This window comes from Scomber japonicus, chromosome 9 (genome assembly GCF_027409825.1).
Source record: "Scomber japonicus isolate fScoJap1 chromosome 9, fScoJap1.pri, whole genome shotgun sequence".
In the NCBI taxonomy this organism is placed as follows: domain Eukaryota; kingdom Metazoa; phylum Chordata; class Actinopteri; order Scombriformes; family Scombridae; genus Scomber; species Scomber japonicus.
The window spans coordinates 18,848,658-18,864,072 of record NC_070586.1 but is presented as its reverse complement, the minus strand read 5'-3'; the positions used below and the strand labels follow the sequence as shown (position 1 = coordinate 18,864,072).

Here is a 15,415-nt window from a genome sequence, read left to right as displayed (position 1 = left end):
ATCTAGCCAGAAAAAAAGGGAAAAAAGAGCTGAAGTAAGGTGAATCATGAGTGTGTTTGTCAAGGATGAAATCTTGTTTCTCTATAGGTGAGGACACTACCAGGCCAAAGCTCAGTCTGGGGCAAACTTGCCCAGCTAGCAAAATTTAAATTGTACTCCAACTGAAGAATACAAAAGAGGCTGACACGCACTTAAATGATGTTGGTATACAGACAGACATGGGCACAAAAAACAAAACCTATGGAGATGTAGGATGGCAACCCAAACCCCAGTTTTAAGGCAGTGTTCCACATCCACCTGAAAAAATTAGAAATGTAAGCATTATGGCTGCCAAGGTCAAATTACAACAATGGTACAAGAAGATCTCAGTGCCGCTTTTGATGGGCCGACATAGCTTTGTAATTTTAAAGTTGTTAATATTCCAAAGGTCAGAATCCCCCTTTTGGCTAAGTATGTTTATGCTGCAAGGGATTTAGTGCCAGTTTCTAGTGGCTCTCAATGTACCTATGCACAACAGTCTTGAAAAACATACACAAGGACAAGAAGACGAACAAAGACTTAAACATAAATGGTAAATGGACTGCACTTATAGCTCCTTTCTAGTCGTCTGACTACCCAAAGCGCTCTAGACTACATGTCAACATTCACCCAACCTGCTCATAAGGATCTAATCTAATACACATTCACAAACACACATGCACACGCGCACACACACACACACACACACACACACACACACACCATTAACCCTTTCCCAAGGACACCCTGACATGCAGACTGGGAGCAGGGACCACCGATAGTGAATGACCCACTCTACATCCTGAGCCACAGCTTCCCCATATACATATCACTGTAATGATCACTATTACGATCAGCAACAGTGAAAATAAATAACAAGGCATATAAATGTACTGTATATGCCTTGCCCTATATATATTTACATATATATATATTCTCTTCTGAGTAAATATCATTACCTGACTTTACCTCACTTAACCATGAAATTGGCAAATTTCCCATAAAGTTTCCACATCTTCTTAAACTAAATCTGTGCTGGCTCTGTGACAAATATTTCTGCTGGCACCAGCAGAGGCACAGGCTGCTGCAATGATGGAACTGATGAAAGAGTTGTGTGAATTGATGGGACCCATCAGTGCATCTGTCTCACACTGTCCTGGCTTTGACATCCTGTCCTTAACTCAGTTATATTACCAGGAACATAATCCTTCTGTCTAAAAAAGAGCCTCCTGCAGTGGCGGCTGGTTTTTCCCAGGCGCCAAATATCTAGAGAAAGTCTACTTAAACATATTGAATATAAATTGATTAGATAATGCTAAATAATGATGAAATAAAGGGTTAGGGCGCATTTTACGTATTAATTAAGTATTTGCTTGTACAATGTGCCTGTTAGTCTCTCAGCACCTGTCAGCATTCATTATAAATTGATTCCAAATGTTGGTATCTTTAGGTGATGTGAGTGAAATGGGTTAGGGTTAGGGTTAGGGTTAGTTAATTTATAGTTAATAATTATATTTTTTTATTCCTCACTCTGTGGGCCTGAGATACTATACTGGGACAAACCAGGGGACATTATAGTGTGTTGTGTCATTTATAGATTGGTTTTCCTTTCTTATTTTTATTTTTTTGCTGCGGTATGAAGTGGTGCTACGGTTTGTTTGACACTAACCCGAGGACCACCAACCATCAAACTGCGCCCCCCAAAACATTTTTGTCACCAGCCGCCATCCTGTATGACTGTGGATCCAGTCTCAAATTCACTGGTGAAACCATGTATTCTCTCTACATGAAAGGCAGCCACTCACAATAGGTAGTGCAATTTCAAAATATTTTGTGATTTCCAGACAGGGCGGAATTTATTAACAGCTTTTTGGTGCTAAGCCCAAAATGCTGACTTGTCCTCTTTATTATCCCCATGGGCACACATACTCTTATCAAATAATATTTTAATGATGCTAAAATTGTAAATTTAGTAATAAATTCAAAATGTTTTTTAAAGTAAACAGGAATTTGGAGACGCTCAAGTGCACCAAAGAGAGTGTAGAGTAGCTGCATGAGTTCAGTAGGTGTAATCCTGCCTCTAGAGGCCAATCATGGACTCTTCACTCTTCCACTGAATAATCAGTAAATATTGGCCCAAAGCTATTAAGAACAGCAGCCAATTATTCCCCTTTAATTACTAAGAACTCATTTTTGGTATGAAGTTTTTTCATCATAGATACACACTTACCATAGTAAGAGTTCCCCAGGCAGTAGTTAACCCTCTAAGAGCCACTTCAGTAAGAAAATCTCAATAAGGAAGCAGCATTTTGTTCACACCTTCCATAATGGTATGACTCAAAATATAGGACAGGGTATCATCACCTCTCATCATGAATCTAATCTTCATTATAGCTGCAGCCTGTCTGTCCTTACACAAGGGGATGTGGGTACATTGTGTCCCTGAGCATTAGCTGCAAATACTGGGAAATTGTCCCTCATTTGTTTCCTAGCACAGCGTATATTGGGAAAGGTTGCACTTCCTATGGCCCTTAAAAGGATAAAGAAATGTAAATGAATTGAAAGCAAGCTATTTGCTAATCAAAATGTGTTGTTTGTTCGGTCAGTTTCGGCAACATCTTGTCCTTGAAATGACACCTCAAGCCTGACCTTTTTGAATGAAAGCCATTAATGAGTATTTGTTTTTTTTTTAATCTAAATTCTGAAAATAAGAGCATTAATCTGTCTTTATTTTGGTCGTGTTTTTATTTGTGGCCCCTGTGATCTTTTCTTGTGGTGTTGGAGAACCTGAAATTTTAACTGGACCATTTCACCGTTATGTCAGGCTTTTTTTTACTGCATTCTATTGATCATTTTAACCCCTTTCTGATCATTTTACCTCTTTTTATAAGGTGGTGGAAACCAGGAATCAGACATTTTAGCGTCATATCACTGGTTTTGCTGCCAATAACCCAGACGTTTTTATCCCACATTTTACTGATCATTTAAACCCAAAACATGATCTTTCCCTAACTCTAAGCAAATGGTTTGTCTGCCTGAACCTAATTAACTGTATTAAATACACATGAAAAGCTTAATATGTGTAGACATAATGCACAAAATGTCCTTAAAAGTGGTGTACTATTTATATGCCACCCCATGAGTTCATGTTATACCTCCACTCAATCTCAGTGTACCAGGGCACTGAATACCAAACAATCATATCATGGAATAATCTGAGTGAATCACTGCATGCCTACAGTCGATTTTTCCCATAGGCTTAATCTGAATTGGCAATAAGGATTTGCAGTGTGTATGTGCACGTGTATGTGTGATTACACATACTAAAGTGATTACAGTAGGGAGAACAGATTTGCATTAGTTTGATATGCCATCCATCTATCCCTCCCTCTTCCTCCACCTATTGTCAGCCCCACCCCCATTTCATTTCCTCACCTCTCATCTCTTTTTCTGTCATCTCATTCTGTGTCTCCCTCACACTCTCTCTTGTGCTCTCGTTCAGGCTTCTCTGACTTAGGATAAAAACTCACTGAATTATATTTGCGTGTGACTATCCATGCTCTTCGCCTGCTCTGTCAGTCAGTGTATTCATTTTCCAGCCTCAGACTATGTCCACACTAGTGCTGATAAATTTGTAAACACTTCCTCTTCTCTGTTTTCAGTCAAGAGTGTTTTCCATCCCTGAAATTCAGCTTTTCAAAGCTCTCTCAGTAAGTGGACAAATTCCGCAACTCAGTACTTCAGCTTAGCAGTAATGTTAAGAAACCAACTGCCTGGTGCCTCCAAATCTTTCTCTGATCACTTACATCATATATCTTATAGATAACCATGCAATAGCACTTTAGCCAAGAAAGTACCACTCCTCAAATATGGAGTACATTACTTTTTTAACACATTTTGTTTGGTATCTTACAATGTAGAAAAAACACAGTGTTGACAGAACAGAGGTTTCAAGCAGTATTTGTAAAAATAGTCTTTCAGTTCAAACACAGTCTTAGCCAGTTGGAGTTTGGGCATAAAAGTTTAGACTGCACACTAAATAGCTCTTGAAACCTAACAAAAACAAACAAAACAAAAATCAAACCAAAACAAAGATCTTATCTAATCATCAAAAAATGAAAATGGTCACAATTTGAATGGTTTGGGTGGGAGAGTCTTCAGACACTGATTCACGTTTCTTTTTTTCTTCTTCTTTCTTAATCATGTTTTTAGTCATTCTTTGCCATTTTGATAAAATTGATATAAACCGTATTTTTCTATCTCCAACCTTTCTCTTTCACCATTAGCACTTACAGTACTTGCTCCCTTCCTGTCCCTACCTCTTCCCTGTCGACAACTTGAATTATCTCCCTCCATTTATCAGTCAAATTCTCTGATGACTGCCCTTCCCATAGCATCTTTCTTGTCTACTCTATAATGTCCCTCCTTCTCTCTCTCTCTCTCTTTTTTGCTCTCCATCTCTTTCTCTCTGCCAGCTACGCCTGCAGGCTTTCAGCAGCATTACAGCGTGTAAACCTCGGATTACAGCAGCGAGAGTCTGCCTTGCACTGCATGCCTCTGTGGTTCACAAATACACAAGTGTGTGAATACACACCCACCCACACGCAACTTACACATACACATTCAAGATATTTACATAGCGTTGGACTCACATAAACCTTACAGACAGAAAATACATTTATGTACATAGCACACAGACATACACACTGTGTACACAAACAGTACGAGTACACATTCACTACACATAAACACACACGATTACTGTGCACAAACATAGACACCGTTCTACTCCATCTCAAGTTCCTTAACTTGTTCTTTCCGCCCCATGTGGCTATACCACATCTAACTCGCCAGAGGATTAGCTCCCCTCTCTTCTTGTGTGTTTACCTAACTTCTCTACTGATTACTGCTACTGTTAACTGCCCTCCATCTACTTTACTTTCTTGCTGGCTACCTTCCTCCACTTTACAGGTTATAAAAGACACCCATAAAGATTCCACATTTATTAACATTCTCACAACATTGACTGATGTTTTCCATAGCTGACAACCTATTTCATTTTTCCCTATACTGTATCTGCTTTTGAAATACAATATTTGGTCGTAGGAGCTAAAGCTTGATAGTGTTTTTTTTTTTTTTTAGTTTATGTATTGTATAGTATTTTCTTTAGGGAACTCAAATAACTTGGTTAAGTTTTAAGAAAGATTGTGGTCTTGGTTAACCTGGCATTACTGTCTTTCAGAAGCTGTAGCCAGCTCTGGAATCATATGAAACTAGATGACTTAAGACATCCAAGTTAGGCTGAATTCTGGTGAGGGAAAAACCGGCATGGCAATTTTCAAAGGGGTCCATTGATCTCTCACCTCAAGATTTCTGAATTTAAAATGGACCCAGTATATCCACAAGTCTCCTTTTCTTAAACAAGCCCACTTTATGCTAACAACCATGCAGTCTGGGGCAAAGCCATCCATTTGGTTATTTATTTATTTTTTTGCATGTAGTATAAATGTCCACCTATTCTAGATGATGTATTTGAATATTTATGCATACTGGGGTCCCTAAACAGTCTTGCAATTGCATGAATTATGTATGACTGAAGAGCTGAGACTGTGGATTAAATGGGTCCAATTGTATTCATATGTGATGATATTAGTCCTCACAGTAGCCATTTCATTGTAGTGAGACCATTTTTTGAAACTTCAACCTCGCTGCATAAAATAAAGCATTGTGTCCTCTTGGATAATCACAGTCTCATGAATCTGAACGATCAAAAAACAGAGACCTCAGGCATTCAATGCATGTATGTTTCCTTAGGTATTTGATATTAAGGGGGTTTCTGAGCAATTTCCAGAACAAAAGTGATTGCTGTTCAATCACCAAAAAATGCAATTCCTACAGAAATCTCCAAATGTAAAAGGTTTTTATATCAAATCATGGCATGCATTTTTCTATAGTGTTCATCAAGATCTTGGTGTCTTATTGTGGCATTTTGGAGAGGGGTTTTTGACCATTGTTTTTTTCATTTTCAACTAGTAACAATTGAGCAGGGGAATGGCCATCATATACACTACCGGTCAAAAGTGTTAGATCACTCTGACTATTACTACTGAGTAGTTATTTTACATTGTATATTTTGATAGATGACGACACTGAATTCATATTTAAAAGATCCCTCAGTGTCACAGAGAATGTTTCCCAAACATTTACTGCTTCAACATTTGATATTCTGAATGGGTAAAAGTTGCCCTTCCCAGGGCAGTGCACCTGTAAAAATATATTAGTTTTTTCAGGGCAGGAAAGCCGTAGGCAGGGAATAGAAGAGAACAAAGAGAAGAGCCTTGAATTTAATTCATAATGCTTCAAGGTGAATCTACTTCTTTATACCACATTAGTCCAACTTTATCTTCTCTTAGCTTCTATATGATGTTAAGGCTGCTGTTGCAGGTGGCTATAACCTGTTTTTTTGTTGACTGTCCGCTGATCTTACCCCACTCCTTGCAGAACGTGCATTTATCTTACTTTTACTGCTGTAAAAAAAGAATATATTTATTTATTTTTCCTGGTCATTTGTCTATCCACCGCTCTCCCTTCCTTTCAATCTTGGGTTTTTTTCCTGCTAGACAGTGTCAGTTTACAAGAGAGGTCAAGAGATGTGTTAATGCAACAGAACGACTGCCTTTGAACAAACCCTGCTCAGAGACAGGCCCTCAGTGAACAGCAGGAATCAGAGTGACGGGTGACAGGACTGTGTGTGTGTGTGTGTGTGTGTGTGTGAGAGAGAGAGAGAGAGAGAGAGAGGGGGAGAGGGGGAGAGAGAGAGAGAGAGAGAGAGAGAGAGAGAGAGAGAGAGAGAGAGAGAGAGAGAGAGAGAGAGAGAGAGAGAGAGAGAGAGAGAGAGAGAGAGAGAGAGAGAGAGAGAGAGAGGGTTGGACAGCTGAGAAGTGACGGGTGCCAAGTGTTTGGTCAGAGTGGCTGCAAAACAGCCTCTAACTGTCCACGTGTGTGACAACACCCACACACACACACACAGAATGGCTGTGTTCCGTTCTTCAGAGGTACAGTACATGACGTCCAGCAGTCAGCTGTCTACCAGACCTGTCAAGGTTTTAACAACGTCACACTTACTGCCTGAATGACCAGCTCACTGGCCAGCTGACTAGTTGCCCACTGCACTGAGCAAACTGACTGCCTGTCAGACTGACTGACACACTGACTATCATAGGGCTGCTATGCTTGTTTAAACTGGCTTGCTAGGTGTCATTTCCCATTGCCTTAGCAAAACTACAGGATTGAATTGAAAAACAGCGCAATTGTTCATACATGCGCAAACAAATCCACCACAATTTGATGTTCTATGTACTGCATTTGATGATCTAGCGTAATTGATTGTTCAACATGTGGGAGACAATATTGTCTTACAGTTGAACAAGTAAATCATAGTCGATCAAGCAAATTATTAAACATTCAATAGTAATTGTATTCCACTGTGCCCGTTACTAATAGTAGTTGTATTCGTAAATTTGACCATCTATGGCATGCTTTCTCCCAATGTACAATCAACTGATGCAGTGGCAATGGGGAAAAGAGGCAAAAAAGAAGATAAGAATGAAAGCTAAGACATTAACACAGCAAAGCTAGCCTGGTGCAGCCTCCTTAAAAAATAGAGATCCATCTACCTTAAGGTTTGTCAGTGAGCTTTATGTAGAACTTGTAAAAAGCTTTTGGAAGGATTATGGCTCTCTGCTTCTCTAAGACAGCGATTCACAACGTTTTAGTGGTGATCCAGATGGATGCTCTAATTTTTTCTGAAGAAAAGCGTGTCCATGCTAGTGGCTTACTTTTTTAGATACCCGTCACAAAATTGATTGAAAAGGGTGATTAAGATAAGAGTACAATTATGTTGAACATGTTTCTCTGATGGTTTAAAACCCAAGACTCAATGTACATTCAATTCCTTTATGATATCTACCATATATGTGCATGTATAATGACTCCACATGTATGCGCATGTATTATTTATAACCCAGTGGTATTCAATTACTTTAAATTATTCCTGCTGTGCTTAACATCACTTAACAGTCCCTATGGATTTGCTTCTTCATCTGTACATGCATCATTATGTCAGCTTTTTTTGTGTGCTTGCATTTGTTTGATTGTCTTTTTTTTTTTATTTTGTGCTTGCGATCTGTGCACATGCCCATGCCACCCATATTGAAATCCGCCACAGCATGTTATCTCTGTTTCTTCAATGCATCTGTTTGAATACTTTCTAAAACAGATGAAACAGGAGAGAAATGGCACTCAAAGTGACCTAAATATCTCAATAAAGCCATATGCCTCACCTGCCTGTACCTGTCCCAAACACCATGCATACATGTACCCCTTTCACACCAAAGCAGTTCTTGCGCTGGTGCTGGACTGGTGCTTTCCCACTGCTCAAGGTTCTTGCGGGGCCACGTAATGACGTCACTGCATACGCCAGTTATGTTCGCTGCTTTCCCATAAAGACTTGCGCCAACTCCGAAGCAACAACAACAACAACAACAACAACAACAACAACAATGGCAGACTAGCGTTTGTACAGCTGTTGCCCCTGGCTCACATCCAAACACAGCACATACAATGTATTTGTGCTGCTCAACAGGATTGAGATGGTTGTTAGCCGGCAGAGCACAGCTAACTCACAGCGCATGAATTTCGCCATCAGTCAAATGTTCCAGGGATAATTCACTCCTTATCTATTTGTTGTGGTTGGCCTCAATAAGCCCGCCCCCTGCCCCCTAATGTAAGCAGTTCTTTCTTCTAGTCCAGCAAAGAACTGGTGCCACTCTGGAACCAGTTTTTCTAGCCCAGATCCAGTTCTTTGTCTGTGTGAACAGGAAAAACCGGTTCCAAATTAAGCACTGGCCCCAAACCAGCACTGGAACTGCTTTGGTGTGAAAGGGGTAATGGAGAAATGATGTAGGAAATGGTTGAGGAGAATAGTGAAGAGACAACAGGAGAAAAAAAAGTTGAGAACTTTTTTTCTCATTAATAGTACAGAAGAGAAGAACTTTGCAGGTAACGTGTATCAGGTCAAACTTGTACTCCCCACTGGATCGTCAACCCTTCAGCAGCCTTCCATCAATCTGCTCATCATTATACTGCACTGTCTGACATCGCTCACCTCATTTTCCTATGTGGAGAGTGAAAGAAGTGACAGAGAACATTCTTTCTTGTTTTCCCCCTCAAGTGTTTCTCTTACTTTTCAGTGGGTCTACTCTCCAATTATCACTTGTTTTCTGTCTGCCTCTTTCTCCTCTTCTGTCAAAGAGCAGAAAAGGCACAAGTAATAAGCACACACAGGACAAACAAACACACAAATTATATAAACATTTTGACATTAATTTGTATATCACATTTTGTTTCCAGTAAGATGCCTATACATTTAACAAGTAATGAGCCTGTTTTAACAATGTAAGGAGTAGAAAGTCCACATATTTGTGTTCAAATGTAGGGAAGAAAAATAAAAAGTCATCAGGAAAATAAATACTAGTACAGATACCTGAAAAATCTACTTAAGTAGCTACAGTAACGAAGTACAAATACTTCCCACCTCTGGTGGTATGGTACAGTAATAGCTTTCAAAATCATGTCTACAGTATCTGTTATAAAACAAGAGAAATATGCCTAACCTGCCCTATTAAAGATGTTATGTTGATTTTGAGTGATAAGTCACGCTCAAAGCCGTGGAATAGACTTAATTAAACTGAATGACTTCGAAATCGCCAAATGACTTACTTTAACAAATTTCGTTAGCTTATGTAATGAAAATTTGTAAAATATCACTCTTATGAGGATCACAGTCACAGGCAATAAACTTGGCATTTCATAACTGTAGCGGTGCAACAGATGTAATGAAGTCCACGCAGCATGCTGGACACAAACTAATCTTAAGCCTACATCCTATTCATTATAATGTTGATGGACATAAATTGTGTTCTCTTGCCTTAATAATAATAATAATGATAATAATAATAACACAAAAAAGGTCAGATTGGGAACCTATATATGCATAATATAAGCATAATGTATCATTGTTGCATTCAGTGTTGCTTGAAATGACTAGGGCTCAGCTAATGTTGCCTTTTAAAAAAACGTTGATTTCCTGGGATTCCAAATGTTGTATTGTTGGTAAAAAATATGAATACCTAATGTTTGTATGTATGTATATATATATATATATACATGTGTGTGTGTGTGTGTGTGTGTGTGTGTGTGTGTGTGTGTGTGTGAGTCTTACCAGTTCCTATGATTAATTGAAACACAAGGGTTAATTGATTTGAAAGAGATGTTCTGGAAATTCCATTGCAGTCATGATTTTTATTTGGTAAGGCAGTGACTGATAAATTATTTCCTTGTTATTCAATTAAAAAATGAGACATTAAATTAAATGATAACAGAGTATTTAATTATTTAGTTATTTACTCATTAGAAGTTTGGTATTTAAAATTGAATCAAAGAAGTAAGTTTAAATTGTGTGTATATAGAGATAAAAAGATCATCAAGCCTGCCCCAACACATACACATACACACACTCATATTTCCAATAATTCACACGAGCAATAAAACAACTTGCAGCTCATGTGGGAAATCAGAACAAGCTTGTTGTTGTCACTATTGTAATGATGAGTACAGACTGCTGTGAGTTTGTGTGTGTGCGGGAGAGAGAAGGAAACAGTATGAGTGCTCCAGCACAACTGACTGCACAGTCTCATAATTCAGGTCCTGAACAGATCATCTTCCATTAAGACATCCCTGCTCTCACTCTGTTCTTATGTATTTGTTTTATTCTCCCCCTCCTTTTGGTCATCTCTTACATGCTCACATATGCACACCAAGGCAAGGCATGGAGGGAAATGCTACTTTCATATTCACGCAAGGCCTCATTCAAACCTTTAACTTAGTAATGTTTTGCACCTGTGCCAAATCCAAACACTGACTTAAATTTATTTGTATGCCTGTTCCCTTACTCACCCAAAACACTGCTCTGGGTAGGACTGCAGGAATTTCCCGGTATAAAAAAAGAGATCTATATTTTGAATGGATGTACTAATTGACTGATAACGCCAAATAACAATTGATTATAAAATAAGTTGTTTTTATTATCCGGAACTGCAATGACTTTTATGTACAATCAAATACATTTCTGAAATGCTGCTTTGGAAAGGTTGCTGAATTTGTTCTTCCATTCCTTCTTGTCAGTGATGACATGCCTCTTAGTTTTAAACTGACAGTTTTACTTGGAATTGAAAATCAGAAATTAAGTCCACAAAATCTTACCTAGAGTGAGAGAGTAGCTAGACTGTGTTTTATGTGCAGGCTGTCACCACATCCCTCATATGCAGGTCATATGCAATTTTCTAAAGCTTTGTCGACCTGGTGATGAACCAAAATTCTGCATTTCCTTTCATTCATTCTATATTCACTGATTAGATCATCTCCAGCCAGTCACGAAGAGCCAATCAGTGAAATGGGTACCATAAAATATTACAGGGCACAAGTACAATACCAGAGATTTGTTGGTAAGATTTAGTGTGTGAATTTGTCTTGCAAGCATTATTTACAGATTTGTGCTGGCAACAGATGCTGTGTCAGCTACACAGGATTTCTAGTTAGCCAATAGGGGAAAAAAGTATTTAAAAGAAAAAGTATAAATCAGACCTTTAATCACTTTCTCATAGGCAAATCCAGTCAGAATTGGTGAGGATCAGTCTAAAGTAAGGCTCTTTGAGATCAAAGTGTAATTTATTATTCCATTTGATGTTACCTTGTGGAGTTCCTCAAAAGGCAGTTAAATGATTGAATGACAGTAACAGTACCTGAGGTGACTTTCTGGAGGCAAAATCCGTTCAGAATGAAAATTAACTCATACCCAAAGCTGTAGTCAAATTCCTATCTATCTTCAGATCATGGAGGAGCTAAAGATTTGCATTTCATTTTATTTAATCATTATTTTGTGAATGTCTAATTATCATTAGGTTATGTATTATATTATGGGTGAACTAAAGGTTTCAGTCATCCGCTCAATTTGTGTACACTCATTTTCCCTCTTGGTGTATAGTTTTGTGAGAAAGGGAAATAATGTCATTCATTTATAGTTGCTCTGTGGAGTTTTGAATCATTTTAAAATTGTACAGCTTTTTTTCTGTGTATTGAAGAGATAATGCGACACTGGTGGAGAAAAAACAGCAACCCTTTCTGGTTGGACCATGTTTCCTTTTATATTAATAGCTTGCATATTATACAGTTTATCAGCAATTTGCAAGCAATATTGCTTTTGCTGTTCTAATTGTTTTCCTGAAATCCAATTCTATTAGGAAAGCAGGCAGTTGGGCAGAACTTTACCTGAGTGACTTTTTCAAATATAATTGCTTTCCAGGTAGTAGTCTTATTATAAAAACACAATTATAATAGGGCATACTTATTTTTTTATCCTTTATAATTTCATCATACCAATAAGTTAGAACAAAACTATTAAAGCGAGTGTGTCAAAAGTGCATGAATTAAGCAAATAGTGTGTGAAATTAAGTGAGACAGACAGAAATGGATACAGGATAGACATGCATTCAAATATATATTGTGTTAATTTGTTTCTCTAAAACCAGTCCGCAGAATAGAACAGAATAGAAGCTAAACACTTTGAAGGGAACTACTTTTCATGGAGTAGCAGGGTGGATGGGCACACAGACCATACGGTGGAGATTAGGCAGCCGGTGATGCAGAGCGCTTATAGTTGTGCAGCCTGGACTGCTTGCTGCAACAAGCTGTCCCCTCTGTGTTAAATGATGGTGACACAGAGGGAGGGATGTAGAAAGGGTCTGTGGGCTAAAAAGAATTAGAAGAGGGATTGGAGTAAAGGAAGAGAGGGGAGAGGACAGAAGGAAGGCTCAGTTTGCAAGCTGTTTGGAGCCTGCACTTTCACACATGTTGCTCATCAGCAAGGGAGAAAGAGAGAGAGTGTGTGTGTGTGTGTGTGTGTGTGTGTGTGTGTGTGTTTGTGTGAGTGGGGGGGGGGCATCAGAGGAGGGAGTGGGAAACCGGGGTAGTGAAACTGCTCAGCAGCTTGTCTATGTTCATGCCTGGCTACTGTCTCTTTACTGCAATGGTAGACATATGAGCATTTGGCAGAGATGACAGAGGGAGTGTTACAGAGGATGGAAGGGACACACCAGGGTTTGACAGATGAAACAAGGTTAGCACAGTAAAAAAAAGAAATAGTTTATGAATTGAGGGGTGGAAAATCATTTTTTATTTTCCAAGCTGTTTGTGGAGATAAAATAAATACAGTACAGTAGGAGGTAAGTGTAGCCTACAATATTGCACTGCATAAAGCCCAAAATCGAATCTCTCCCCCCGCTGGTGGAGCTGATGGTGTTGTGTGAGGGGAAGTGTGGCAGCTAATAAGGCAATTGCCTAGGTCCTGTTTCACGAGGAGTTGCTTTTTTGTCTACAAGCAGGAATTTTAGGCAGTGTAGAACAGAAATGTAGATATATGATACATATTGTTGACATTTATTCATAGTTTTTGATAGTTTTACTCTTTACAATTTTCAGTGTGTATTGATTTTTATCACAGCTGCTAATCTCTGCCAGTGTTGCAAGCACTGTTCCCAGCTCCTTTGCTCCAAAATGTCACCTGATATTGATTGTGTTTTGGGTTTCTATAAGTCATATAATATTTAGGTCAAAAGTCACAGTTTGTTGCAAAATTTGCCTTGATGTTTACCACAAGGACAGAAAGTGAGAGATGCATGAGGCCTCTGGGGCACCTTTTAGTGATTGTGAGGTGCCTTTTAGGCTATACTGTAGCTCCCGGGGGGCGCAAGCACAAGACGAGAGGGTGAAAAAAATCACGAAAGATCAAGGATTCACTGACAGAGAATGATGCTGCAGATTCCCCCCATGTCGAAATGAAAGCGGTTGGACTATTATAACACACAAACAAATCAACCACACAGTTTCTTTTCAAGTCTACCGATTAAAACAGACAGCGTCACAGGTTGGTTCAAAATTTTAGCAACTTTTTTTCTCAAAAGCGACTAGCGGCAAATCTAGCCACCTTTTCTGGTGTTATGGGAGAGTTTTCTGATGTTTTGGAGGCTTTGGACATGAAAGCACCTATCACACTTCAGTTACTGTCCTCAACGAGCAGCGGGTGCTGTCGTGAGCCCCTCCCCTGTCCCAAAGCACTCACAGGCGGTCAGGTTCACAGTAGCCTTGCGCAGCAGTCCCATAGCTGCAGTCAGAGCAGAGAGGAGACCCCAGCAAGTCACATCCCCAACACTCTACATCCTCTACCATCGTCCTCCACCATCGTCCTCAACACTGGTGTTCCTCAGGGCTGCGTCTTGAGTCCAGTCCTGTTCACGCTGTACACCCACGACGGTGTCGCCATCCATGGCTCCAACACCCTTATCTAATATGTCGACGACACAACCGTTGTAGGACTGATCAGCAACAATGATGAGGCACCATACAGAGAGGAGGTCCAGACGCTGGTTGCCTGGTGCAGTGATAACCACCTCAACCTCAACACCAGGAAGACTGAAGAAATTATCACTGATTTCCAGAAGTCAAGGACCACACTGCACTCTGGCCTGAGCATCAACAGGGAGGAGGTGGAGTGTGTCACGGATTTCAAGTTCCTCGGCCTGCACATCTCGAAGGACCTAGGCTGGACTGTGAACACCACCCACATCATCAAAAAATTCCAGCAGCGTCTCTTCTTTCTAAGAACGCTGAGGAGGAGCAAACTCCCTCCACCTTTGCTGAGGAACTTCTACCACTGCACAATGGACAGTGTCTTTACTTTCGGATGCCTGGTGTGGTACGCCAGCTGCACTGCAGCAGAGAGGAGACGGCTGAATAAAGTCATCAAGACAGCTCAGTGGATCGTTGGCTCCCCACTCCCACGCCTAGATGAGATCTACTCGAGACGTCTCCTCCGACGGGCCAAAAAGATACAGAATGATCCCACTCACCCAGGTCATTCTCTGTTCACCAGACTCCCGTCTGGCAGGCTCAGAATAATACAAGCCTGTACAAACAGACTCAAACACAACTTCTTCCCCATGGTGGTGAAGAGACTGCTACAGGAACCATGAACATACTGCAATTTTACCTGCACTTTAACTTGTTCTTGTTCTTGTTCTTGTTATTACTTGATTTTTATACATATTTTTAGATACGTTGTTATTTATTTGAATACATATTTATTTATATTTATACTGATTGTAGCTGCTACAAGGATTGATGCCAAACGAAATGTCATTGTATCTTGTGTGCAATGACAATAAAGCTTCTTTTTTCTATCTTTTTTTTTAGTGTCAGTTGGCCACATTGCAGGGGGTAGGTG

The 15,415-nt window shown here is 39.6% G+C and overlaps 1 protein-coding gene across 1 annotated transcript in view; it reads left to right on the top strand.

Annotated features, from left to right (window-relative positions):
- Positions 1-15,415, top strand: part of grid2 (glutamate receptor, ionotropic, delta 2) — a 537,845-nt gene that overhangs the window by 393,309 nt on the left and 129,121 nt on the right. The gene's annotated exons all lie outside the window — the stretch shown is intronic.